Raw genomic sequence first — 13,841 nt, forward strand, 5'->3', positions numbered from 1 at the left:
TTTTTGTTTGTTTCTTTATAAGCCAAGCCTTCAAAAAAAATACACAAATGTTGAGACAAGTTTACAAGCCTCAGTTCCTCAGTGGTAGGATTTATATGATTCAAGCTTCAAAGTCCACGACAATGCAGGAAAGAACAGCAAACACAGGAAGGGAGCACAGGAAAGGAAAGTAATGGACTTCAATTTTTCGGTGGAGACATTACATCATTTGTTTTGCAACGTATCTGTATTTCACAGCCAGAATAATATCAGCCAGCTCCAAGATAAGGAACACATTTATTCAGAGAATAAACTATTTCAGATTTCATCATAACGTCAATATTTGCCATATTAATATTACAGTTCCTTTCAGTTAATACCCAATAGTTAATAATATATCACGTGCAAAGGGAAAAGATCTTCTGAATGAGTTAGATGTACATGCCAAGAACCAGCAGGTTCATAGTCTAGTTAACTCCAGTTTTGGAGGCTTTTCCTTACTTGGTGCAAGGAGATAGAAAAGATGCCCTTGATAGGCAGATATTTTTCTTCTTTTTTTTCTTTCTTTTTAGAGATTTCAGAGCTGCACCTGACAACTACAAATTATCAGGTAACTGCCAATATCTACAAACAACCTGGCCAAGCCTTTGCAGACCAGATACTACGTACAGCAATCTTTATGCAGAGACTCCTGCCTGCCCTAATGGCAAAATATGAAGGAGGCCAGGCTCTGGGGTTGAGTTATTGTTGCAATTGTCTGAGGAGCTGTAGAACCATTGAATATTCCAAGTTGGATGGGGGACATAAGGACCACCGAGCCCCTGCAGATGGAAGAGGGGCAGCATCCACTGAGTCTGTTACTTTGATGTAAATGCTGGGCTACTGCAGATAGAAAGCATATTTTCGGTCAGCACTGCTATCTTCAGCCTTTGACTAGTAAGGCATGTAAACTTTTTTTAAATTTGGGCAGAAGATAGGAAAATCCTCAGACATAACTCTAAAAAATATGAGTTTTCATAGGCTCAAGGAGTAATTTATTAACGACAACTCCAATAATCCTCATGAAGAGATGACTTAATGATGGACTCACATGCTTTTATTGCAATACCAAGGTCAGCTGTGTGTCTCTCCACACATTCCTGCAATACACATAGTTACGACCACATGAACTGGTGAGCAGCATCCACTCCCTCTCACAAGTGTATGGGTTTCTCCTATTGTTTCTCCTGCCCCTAATACACACATTTATGACTATGAGAATTTGCAACTCATTATTCAGGAGCAGCCCTTCCAGAGATGGAGTAAGCATGCCTTGTGACACTACATTTACCACTGCACGATGATGACTTTGTGATTGATGATTCACCCATCTGCTCCCAGGGAGTAACCTCTGCTTTGTGAACCTCTGTTTGCATCTCCATTGTGCCCTGCCTGGAGCTTGCCATCTGTGCCTCTGCATTCTTGCACTCACACAGGTCTCACCATAAACGTGCTAGAAAAATGGACTGCACTGAAAGCCCTGGAGACCAAACCTATTCCCACCATGTGACATTGTTTTTCAGTGCTATGTGTTTAGAAGGAACTGTAAGTTAAGAGCTTGTCTTGCAGGCTTGGTCTACTTCTCTCTCTTTTGCCCTGTCAGAGCTGTGTCATGTGTGGCCTAGAATGGCAGTCCCCATGCTGCGTAGCAGCTCAGGACGTGCAGAGAAGGGCCGCAGACCACCATCCTCAGCCATGTGCAGAAACAAATGGAACTATCATAATTCACAGGAGAACAAAGGCTGATAATTTTCTGCCTGAAATGATAATTTCTTTGTAAAATTCCATGACTCTGTTTGCTGTTATACCAATTAATTTTCCTTATTCCAAAGTTGTTTTTTATTCAAATAAGGTTCCTAATAATGCAAATGTCATTCAGCTTTATTCTGATAGGCCATGTTAAGTGCTTGGCAGAGAAGTGTTCATTTCTGCTCAAAAATGAATTCTGAATTAGTATAATACTTTGTGAACAACCAATGGTTTTATTAGCTTTACAGAACACACCTCCCCTCTACAGAAAAGATGGTTACTGACAGCAAAAGAGATGCTACAGAATAAAATTAAATGTAACATTCAAAACAATGAGTATTTCTATATATATTAACATTTATATCAAGCTTAAAATTAGTATTATTTGGATCACAGACCACTATTGAATGCTACTGCAAAAAAAGAAATTACATAAGCAATGATAGTTACCATTTAAAAATAGCTAACAGTGTAAATTGGAAGATTTAATGCTTTCTTCTTTTAATGTACAGCCCCATTTCCAGAATTTCACTGAACTGTGTGGACAGAACAACTGTCACAGCTGTCTATCAAAGTTAAATTAGATGAAGACAAACAATACGGGCTTTGTGATTCAACTGAAGCAGCAGCCTCAAAAGTTTCCACTTCTCATCCAAGGGCACTGTGGGAGCATTGTCTTCCCCCTCTCTGAAAAGAGAATGGAACAATTATGTTACTGAAATTCCTCCACAGTAGGTCTGAAAGAATGTTTAGGTCCAGCCAAGGAGACAGGAGAAACTAAAAGCAGGGGTTCCATGGACAGCAGGTGGGGGCAGTTTCAGGGTATATACCTCATGGACATAATGGTCCTGATTCTTCTCCTTTAGGGTAAAGCCAGCACTGGAAGATTTAATAGCAATGGAGGAAATGGCAATAAAAAATGCCAAGTGCAGGAGTAAACTTGAAACAAAGCTTTATTGGCTTTCTGAATCAATCAGGTAATTGATTTTAATGTGGAGAGCATAGTTTTAAATAGAAAGGAAAATAAAGGAAAAAAAAAAACAGAAGTTTTTTTTTTTTTTTTTCTTTTTTTACCATTTACCATCCTAGGGGCACTACCAAGAAAAGTGCTGAGTACATAGCCCTCATGGGTGTCTCAGATGGGCTCAGATTGAAAACAGTGGCCCATTTTGTTCCTCCTAATAGCAGTAATTTTCATATTCATCAGCAGTAGAGATAAATTAATATTTGGCTTCATGCAAACACATACTTATGTGCTACAGCACAACCTTAGGAAACCAGCTGCTGGGTTACCTCACTTCAGAAGTGATAGGTATGAGAAGGACAAATCATTTCATCCTGTTGCACTAGCAATCTCATCTTTCCTGAAGTTATTTTAGCACTCAGAATGTATACACAAGGAATCCATATGTGCTTGGGTGCAATAGATTACCTGGAGCTACAACTACTTGCAGGAATAGTCAGGACATTTCTTGAGAGTTTCTACTCTTTTCCTTCAGGAGAACAGGAGTGTAAAGGCTGTCAGTCACCTACAACAATGTCAAGGAGTAGATGTCTATATGCAGGACAAACTGTGCAATGATTTCTGTATTCTCCCTACATAGACAACACGCCCCCCAAAGCCATGAGATTTGGCAGCAGGATCATTTGATGATCAACATGAGGAACTTTTAGCCACTTCTAGTGGCTACATTCTAAAGGAAACTGTAGGTCCTTCACAGAGCAGCTGATTTTAGCCATAGTTATACTTTCTGCAATAGCACAGAGGATTGTCAGTTCTACCTGGGGCTTAGCATAAAGGTGCAACTTAAAAAAAAAAAAAAAAACACACATAATGACAGCAAGTTATTCTCAGACTCTGATGTGTTTTTCAGTGAGCTACTGAAGACGGTGCAAGCCTGCCTGAAAAGGAAGGTTTCTCTTCTGGACAAAAGATACTCGATCAGATGAACAATCTGAGGAAGCTCAGAAGCTCAAAGAGCTCAGAAGAAACCAAAACTCTGCATTCTTAAGGTTCTACATAGGCAAACTAATGCTTTGACAAAGTGACACTTTCTTAATCTCCATTAGTGCTAAACTAATTAACAAAGCAGTTTTATACACTGCAGTAAGTAGTATCTCCTTTCTTGGAGAATCCCTAGTGTGATATAAGGGTGATTGAGTATCTAATTACTCCGTAATTGAATGCACACTTTGTACGTTTTTCACTAGTTCAAGCTTAATGCTTTTGGTCCAAAAATCAAAGTCAGTGAAAGAAACTGCAACTTCGGCAGCTATTGTTATTACTGGATTACTTTTGGAAAGGAGCCTAATTACAAACCAATCTGAGGATTTCAGTTGTGTTTGTTACAAAAATACCTAATGTATAATCTAACAAAAGACTAATTGTATATATTGATGGTGGTGTTATTCATGTTTACCCTTAATTCACATTTAAGACTAATTTTTCTACCATGCTAAATTAATAGCACTGTTCCACAACACATATAACCAAGTAACAAACTATTATCTACTCTGCAGACATGAAGGTACCTGCTTCTCTTACTCTTCTGAAGCGTTTATAGAAATGTGTGAGGGTTGCTCTGAAAGTAACGCCTCCTATTTTAAGATGTTAGCCCACAACATCAGAAGCAGTGTTGGTGTTATGATGGTAGAGGTTTAACCTCCCTGCCAATATTCCATTACATTTTGTTACTCTGTGTCAGACAGTAGTAGAAGAGCAGTCTGACAAAAATGGCATCTGATATGGAAGAGTTTAGGAAGCAAAGAAGAGTCACTGAAATCCTCCATGTAGAAAAAAATGGTACCCACTGACATTCATCAACAGACATTTGCTGAACATTTATGGAGACCAAACAACAGATGTGAGCACAGTGATGTGGTGGGTGGTGCATTTCAGCAGTGACAGCAGCAAAGAGGAAGACAAGCCACATTCCAGATGGCCATACGCAGCTGTCCCACTACAAAATGAAGAGTGTATCAATCAACTCATCCACACAAATCAGCAGATTATGACCAGCGAACTGTACACATTCAAACATCGGCTTCACTGCATTAGAAACAAGGACAGCAAAGTTGGAATATTGCTAAGTTTGTGCCAGGTGAATCCCATGAATGCTCACCCAGGAATAGAAAGAACATTGTTTGCAGTTTCACCAGGATCTAGTGAATACGAGCTTGAAGGTGACAGTTTCCAGGATCGCATCATTACTGTTGATGTGGGGTGATGTTACCACTCCAAGCCAGAGTCAAAACAGCAATCCATAGAGTGGCAATGTGTGAATTCCTCATTGAAGGAAAAGTTCAAGACACAACCCTAATCAGGTAAAGTGATGTGCCTTTTGGAATAGGAAAGGGGTGGTGCTTCTGGATTTCTGGAAACCCGGACATACCATCAACTCTGACCACTACAACATGATGATAACTAAGCTGAAGGCTCAAACTTCCAGAGCTGGGTCAGAGAAGAAGACAACTTTTCTCTTGCAACATGATAATGCCAAGCTCCATACCAGTCTGAAGACTGTGGAACACATCATTAACTCTGGCTTGAGTGTCCTACTCGATGCACTGCATAGTCCTGTTTGGCACCTTCTGACTTTCATCTGTTCAGGTCAATGAAAGACGCACTGCATGGGCAATATTTTCCTAGCAATTATGTCATCATAGCAGCTGTTAAACACTGTGTCACCTCCACTTATTCAGATTTTTACTAGAGCAGCATGAAGGCTTTGTTCATCATTGGTGAAAATGCATAGATAATGGTGGTGACTATGCTGTAAAACAGTTTTTATACCTAGCAATGTGCTCTATCAAATAGTGTTACTGTGCTTTTTATATGTTGTAGTTTCCATAGATATAAAAAGGAGGCATTATGTTTGGAGCAACCTATGTAATACTTAGTCCAAAATTGCACAAATGTGCCTGTATATTATAATCAGAAAACTGCCTAGATTACTTACTTGTTTATAGAGAGTATTTCTGCCTCTTAAATCTCCTTTGCTTGGGTTGAGTGCTACAAACAAACAGAGCTCCAATGCTTCTGATGGAATCCTCTAACGCATAAAGTGTTGGAAAACCTGAGGTCTATCATCAGAATACTCATGATTTAAAGCAAAGAAACATTAACAAGGTAGAAACAAATCCACAAATCATCCTGAGAATGTAAATATAAATATATACATGGTTCTAAGAATGCTTACTTTAATTTTTTCATTTGTCAATTTTACATACTTAAACTTCTCACAGAGAAATTATTCTCTTGAAGAAAACTGGAATAAATGCAATACAGTAACTATCTCAAAATCAGGGAGCAGAGGAGGAGCAAAGATCAGGGCCAAGCTTGGTATACTTCTAAGAACTGAAGGTCCCAAGGTTCCCATAGTAATACAACATATTTTAGGAAGGAGAAGAGATAGAAGAAAACTTCAGCAACAAAGATTACTTTTTAGACTTTTGAAAGTGTAGGAAAAGTGCATATAAATGAAATACGAAAAAATGAAATAGGATGGGCATGATAATATGCCTTTTCATCTGATAGGGAGGAAATAAGATACCACATGGAGCAGCCTTAGGCCAAAATCATTATATGAGATCAAAAACTTTCTTCTGCTCCTTAAAAGTAGTCGATGTACTTTCTGGAGAGCTTTTCATCTTCCTTTGTCTTACCATTTTCCTTACCACTCTTGTCTTACACAGTGTCTCCATGGTGTTTGCTTTTTTCTTAGAAGCATCTTGTCTTCTACTTCTTAAAAACAGCTCAACTAAAAAGTTCATTAAGAGTTAAAAAAGCTTCAATGGACATGAGTAGCAAAATCACTTTGAACACTGACTACACATTACCATTATTCTACACCTTCCTAAAATCAGCACCTGAAAGTATTATCAGGCATGGATTCAGAGCATCTCAGAAAGGAAATTGCACTACCTTATAAACCCTTATGTCTCTTCCAACAATTTGTAATTCTTTCCATGAAGTTCAAAATTTACTGAGTGTACTTCTAGCTTTGCGGGTGTCTAACAGTATCATGCTAACAAAAGTATCTTTGCTTCTTTTGAGCTCAGGGGATGGATAAAAAGGTTTTAAAAATTACAGAAAGTTCTGCTTTGTAGCTCTGCTTTGCCACAAAATCTGGAGTTAGTGGTAAAATACAGCTAATAACAATCACTTCTGGTACACGTCTCACTCTTTGAGCGAGAATTATCAGTTACAAAAATATTTTCAGTAACCCAAGCAACTTGTTCAGGTTTTGTATTTATTCCAAAATACTGTTGTCTGTTAAGCATGAGTTTGTATGCACGTGTTCACTGCACTGTTTTCATCCATATGGGATTAGAATTACGAAGTCCAGTAAGAATAATGATCTGTAAACACCTGCATTCTCAGTTTCAGTAGAATAAAAATATTCTCATTAGAACTTCCTTTGTGATTTCATTAAGGCAAAACAAAGTGTACCCCCACTTCACAACGTTGTACAACATTATAGAAGAAAGAATATACATTGTAGGCTTTCTTCTTTATGTCTGTAGTCATACACATGTCCTAATATCCTTAACATCTGAGAGCTGTTACATAATAATCTAGAATCTCCACACTTTAAAAATCAGGCGCAGTTTAAATAGAAATGATTCATGCTTTTCACCACTTTGCCTCAATACAATCTCCAGCATTTTCTCTGTAAGTGAATACAACATGGCATAGTTTCTGTGTGTGTGTACTTTCAGACCCAAGCTTTTGTGCTCAAATTGGCAATAATTATTCTGTGAGGAAGTTTTTTTTATGACAGGAGCTCCTGGCTACATTATCGGTTTCCAAATAGTAGTGAATAAACCATACATGAGTTATGGGAAGCAGCTGGAAACTATACTATCAGAATGTTTTTCATAAAAAGGCTGAAAACAGAGCATTGTGGATAGCAATGAATGTGTGGTGTTGATAGAGAACTGCATACCAAAAATTTTGGGAGTCTCTGTCAGTGTGGAGTATCTTATCTGAAGCATATAGCAGAGGTAGCCCATAGCTAGGCTAACCTATGACTCCGTTTAGTTTTGAAAAGGAAGCACAATATCTTGTTTCTTTTTGTGCATTAACAGATGTCAACTCTTTTCCATTCCTCCACTAATAATTATGTATTTCTAAAAAGTAACTTAACAAGGACCATTCCAATATGGTACTTGCTCTGGAAACAGGCACATCTCAACATTATTTTATTCCTCATCTATGGCTTAGTCACTCCTTTTACTGATGCTCTGGGCTGGAAACGACATATATTTCTACTACAACAATGATCATTGCCATGATGGACTGCTTGTTGCTACTGAATTGTTTCTCTTGTGTCAAAGGCATGCCACACAGGCATCAAAAGCATTATGCTGCTTATGAATTAGAATTCCTAGCAATGGCAAAACAAGTTAGGCTGACATTACAGCTTTCACCTGCAGTGTCAATCTACACTCCATTTCCTTCTATTACAATGAAGCAGTGGGAAGCCACCTGAAAAGGTAGGTGGCTTTCAGCCACTCCCAAAGCTCTTCATCTCCTGAATGTTCTAAAGTTTTTGGCATCCAGTAGCTCTCTGATTACGGTGAGTGGCTCACAAGCCAAAGGTGTTTGGCCCTCAGTCCTGCAGTCATGCACTCCAATGTAAGTACATTCTCAAGTACTCTGAAGTGGCAGCAATTTGCTGGACATGCTACCTAAGAACAATAGTTGGTATTGTTGATAGCCCATGACTCCGTGTGTGCTGTGTAACTTTCAAAGACTGAAACTCAACAATTAGACCAGTGCTTTTAAGCACCAAATTTAAACTCACGGAGACAAATAATGACAAATGAAAAATCACTTGCTGAAAAGCAGCATAAATATTTACATATCATCACATCTAGGAAATCAGTATTTGTATTTCTAAGGAATTTGTGTTGATAATTTCTGGACGTTTTGTTTTTGTTTTCTTCTAAATCAGGAAAAAGAAAAGAATGGCCACAAGACCATAATGATGCATGGCTGCTGAAAGCTCACTCCAGTTCTGGATCAGTGCAACAGGAAAGCATAAAACTCCTAAGTGTTGGAACTTCCTCACAGAAACTTGCTCGTGAACTTCAGGAACTGCAAAAGCTAGTGGTAAGAGAGTGAAGACATACTGATTGGTAATGAGAACCTCCTTTCAAATGTGAAGTTCACTGACATCTGCTTAGGCAAAGAAATATGAACATCAAGCCTCTCATAACTCCATTTTTCAAAGACAAGGCACATCTCCACAGCTCAATTACTATTTGAATGCTCATTCATATTGTGTATTCTACTACCATGATACAGTGTACAATGCTGCAATGGGGGAATGTACCACTACTTTTTTAATAATAGCTCATTCCAAACTGGCCAGCCTGATCCCTTGTTCAGTGCCCTGCGGAAGGGAGCAGTTCATACTATTCACTCATAGAATCCACTGGATGAAGTCACCACACTATTCTCCCTCCTTACTTTACACTGTGAACATAATCGTGTGCCAATTTCTGCTTGTCTGCTCGTACCTCACAATATTATACAGTATCAGGCATGCAGTCTCTGTCCCACCCTAAATAAATCCTTCCTGTACTTCAGACCTACCACAGTTTTGGTATTTTAATGATATTTATTTATTTTTTCTTCTAATTTTGAATGTACTACTAGGAAAACAGCAATTATATTAAGAATAGCCTTTTATCCAAAGTCATTTCTACAACCATCATTTACAAGATGTTGAACAAACTGGCAGCTACTGTCAGTCTGTGGTCTACTAGAGGTATATGTGTACACATTCTTTTTCAGGAGTTTCTAAATCAGATGGACAAAAAAAATGTTCAGGAGAACAAAGTAATGTAGATAGGTAGCTGGAATACAACTTTTAATTTATGGATAGAAAATAAAATGAGCTGTATCTGGGACATGTCAGTTCAAGATAGCCAATCTGTCTAAATCTTCAATTTAATTGGCGATTAAATTACTTTGTTTACTGGTTATGCTCAGTTGATAATAAAGATTATCACTTTCAAGAGAAAATATTATTTCCATATAGTTTTAGCAGATTATTTTTTAGAATTAGGTCTTACTACGTTCTGTTCAAAGAATCTTCTTGATTTCTATGACTTTGGTACTGGGCACTTATCTGACTTATCTTAGTAAATGAGAGCAAAACCATCTAATTATAATGCCTATGGAATCATGCTTACATAGCCTGGTTTGCAAAGAAGTGATATAGACATAGATAAATGCCACAATGAATTCACAGTCAACTCAAGCTGATGTTCAGCTATTTGAAAACAGACATGTTGTTCATTCACAGATTAAGCTGTTTTGCTGATGCAATGGAAGCATGTCTATCAAATCCATTACATATAAAGCAACAAGGATTATAAAAAGGGTAATAAAACTACTGGAAATCACAAATAATACTTCAGTGAAAAAATACATTACAGAAAAGGTACCTACCTAATGTCCCAAAATACAAGAAATTTTGAAAATACTGACAATTCACATACTTTAAAACAGTGCATCAGAATCCAAGTTACCTTTAATAAAATGGTAGATTTAGGTTTTGATTTCTAGAAGTAGTTGCATTTGTTGTCCCATTTTTAAGCTTTTTGGTATAATAGTAGGAATGGCAAACCTTTTTCCAGTATCACATGAGATTATCAAGAAATAGCTTGACACCCATATCAAGGACTACGAATGAAGTAAAATCTAGTGGTTATACTGAGAAGTCATAGCACTATCCTTTCTCTTTTCTTTTAGAAAAGGATCTGCGAGTTCTGCTAGACAACAAGTTGAACATAAGCCAACAGTGCACCCATGCAGCAAAGAAGGGCAACAGCCTCTTGAGATGCACTAGCAAGTACACTTCCAGCAAGTTAAGAGAAGTGATACTTCATGTTTACTCTGCCCTGGTGAGAAATCTGGAGTGCTGGGTCCAGTTCTAGGTTCCCTTAGCTCAAGAGAAATATGGACATACTGGTGACAGTCCAGCAAAAGGCCACAAAGATGATTATGGGATTCCTGTCATAAAAGAGGGTAAGTGGGCTGGTACTGGTTAGCCTCAGGAAGAAATGTCTCAAGACAGATCTTATCAAGACAGATCTTATCTCTACCCTAAGAGATAAAGTACAAAAGATGGCATCAGGCTTTTCAGTGTTATCCAGTGAATGCATGAGGCAGCGGACACAAATTTAAACGCAGAAAATTTCATTTAAGCACAGAAAAAATCTTTTTTTGTCAAATAAAAGAACAGGTTTCCCAAAAATGTTGTGAGATTTCTATCCACAGAAATATTTAAAACCCAACTGGACATGGCCCTGAGAAGTACACTGTAGCTGACACTTTGAGCAGTGGATCAGACTAGTATACCTTCAGAGGCCCCTTCCAACAACAACCTTTCTGTGCTTCTATACTGTTCGTCAGCCTAAAATTAAAATCAGTTTTTTCACTTTCCATGCCTGAAAGCAAATCAGCACCAAGCTTTCCCACCAAATTTCTTACCACCTGACTGGCTCTGTCATTAGTGGATATGATTAAAATAGGTTATAAGCAAGAAAAAAAAAGTTCTTCCTTTTTTTTTCCTATGGAAACAGAAATGAATTTTTCAATAATTGAAGTAAAAAAAGGATGTAAAGGCTATCCTGTAAAGAATGTATTTCAAAAACATCCGCAAAACAGATCCCACTGATTCATTAACCCCAGGCTTTTTCAGTAGAAAAGTAGTCAGAGGAGGCAAAGTGAACAGCAACAACCTAATCCTAATGTCAATCAGGTTAAAAAAAAGTAATGGAGCTATAAAGTTCTACCTGCAGTGTCCTGCTTCTTAATACTCCCATTTGAGCCCAAATTTTTCTCCAGAACTAGAGGAAGTTATTTTGAAACCTGGTCTCTCTTATGATAAAGGAACAGTAAAAAAAAAAAAAAAAAAAAAAAAAAAAAAAAAAAAAAAACTCTTTACCTGAGATTACATGCTGTGATATACGATTGTGTCATCTCTGCCTTCAATTCAACAAGCTACCACAAATTGCACAAATATCAACACATGCTATCTGATCATAAGCCACAAAGATTTCAATCCTTTCAAGGTTTCAATCAAGGCTGAAGATTTATGATCATGGCATTCATAAAGTCTGCATTCTGATTTAGTCAAAACTAATTAGACCTATTACACGGCCTTTCTCTACTCTTGTGTGTACACCACCTATATGGAAACATTTGTCTCCTTTCCTTGACAGAGTGAGGAAGTCACAGAAAACGAATGTTTCTCAAGGTTCTTCAAGAGGCTGCACCACAATGATTTGGAATGAAAGAGAAAATACTGAAATCTCTTCAGACAGATGGTCCAGCAGCCTTGGCAGAGGGGTATCATGTCAGAAAAGAAGTCCACCAGTATGTTTGGTTTTGCAATAATTAAGACATACCAGAGATTTCAAATAAAAGGTAATCTCCTCTTTGAAAACAAAAAATACTCTCTCTTGGATTATCACGCACATCCCACACTGCTAACTATTACTTCCCTATCTGCTACTGGATCTTCACAGGAATATTCAGTCCATGTTAGAAGCTTCAGCTGAAGGATCATTATTCATCCCTAGGAAAGAGGGAGTGTATCTTCTCTGAGAATGTCTGAGGTTCACATGGGGACCTATCGTTCCTCAACACCTTCTCCCTGGAGAGAACAGCGTGAGGAAAGTACTAAAAAATAGGTAAAAGTATTTCATTCTCTCCCTCTTTTTTTAAAGGAGAGGTGATAAAGGCCACACAATTTCCTTTTGGACTTCACTTTTCTAGCTTCTACCTTCCCAGAGGCAAAATCAATAGCAGGGATGTATTGCCAGCCTTTAATTAGTTTGCTACTGTTTTCGACTGATGTACCAAAACTAAAAGGAAGCGCTGGCCAAATTAATTTCTGATAAACAATTCAATCAGGTGTAGAGAGCCAAGTGGCCATTTATGCTGGGTACACAATGACCAGATTCACAGTTCCTTCTCAGTTTTCAAAAGTCTATAATTAGCAAAGCCCAACAGCAAATACTACTACTTCACATTAACAATTCCATCATTTGGGAATTAAAGCTTCAGATTATTTTGTGAAGCATGGCCAAGATAAAACTTGTTTTTTAAAACAATTCTTTATAAGTATCAACAAATGTAATAAAATTTCAAACGTGAAAAATATTTCACATTTCAGTACCAACACTGTAAAGGGAAACTATTTCATGCTTAAAATTCAAAGACAGCGTGTCAAGTAATTTCACTGTTACAGACTTGAATTACCTGCACTGGCCTGAGGGCATTATTCATTCTCTGAGAAAAATTGTACTTTAATATTGCTATGATTTTCCGAAATAATTTTAATGCAGAAGCCTGGATGAATCTGAATCATCCATTTCAAGATTAAAGTGATGACATTCTCTGACTGTAGAGAACCATTTAATTGAGAATTGAGCTTAGGGATATGCCCAAAATCAAATACGTGAATGAGAAAACACTATTAATAAAAGGACTAGCATTTTGCTTTCTTTGCTTAACTTCTGGTTTGCTGATACTAAATATTATATTGAATGCTTATGTTATACCAAAAGATCGTGAAATTGTTGGCCACTGTCCCAGACCATTTAATGGTTTGTCACATGCAGGAGGAAAGATAATACTCCCACTAGGCATTAATGGATCCATTTTTGGAAGTACTGAATTATTAATCTCTTTTAGGGGTTATCTGTTACCTGATCATTTGTTAACTTTATATGAAGTTGGGTGCTGGAACCAGAGCACAGTCTGAGGAGACTTAACTCCACAATAGAGCCTGAAGTGAAGTAGGAACTTCCATCATTGACCAAGGTAGGGCATGAATTTGCTGTGCAAATAACTGTCTGTACCCTAAGGCTTTTTTAGGTATGTTGATAGTAAAAGGAGGACTAGGGAGAATGTAAGACCACTACTCAATGAGGTGAGTGCCCTGATACCAAGGGATGCTATGAAGTTAGAGATACTGAACATCTTCTTTGCTTCAGTCTTTACTATTAAGACTGTTCCTCTGGAATTCCAGACCCTGGAGGTAAGAGAG

At 37.7% G+C, this 13,841-nt stretch overlaps 1 protein-coding gene across 1 annotated transcript in view; it reads right to left on the reverse strand.

Moving 5' to 3' along the window:
• Positions 1-1,977: 1,977 nt before the first annotated feature.
• The window catches only part of CA8 (carbonic anhydrase 8 (inactive)), a 53,415-nt gene continuing 41,551 nt past the window's right edge, over positions 1,978-13,841 (reverse strand). Inside the window, exon 9 of the mRNA XM_085221162.1 lies at positions 1,978-2,454. The gene's annotated coding sequence lies outside the window, so the exon portion shown is untranslated. The remainder of the gene's footprint in view (positions 2,455-13,841) is intronic.

Source organism: Meleagris gallopavo, chromosome 3, assembly GCF_905368555.1.
Source record: "Meleagris gallopavo chromosome 3, MGAL_WU_HG_1.1, whole genome shotgun sequence".
In the NCBI taxonomy this organism is placed as follows: domain Eukaryota; kingdom Metazoa; phylum Chordata; class Aves; order Galliformes; family Phasianidae; genus Meleagris; species Meleagris gallopavo.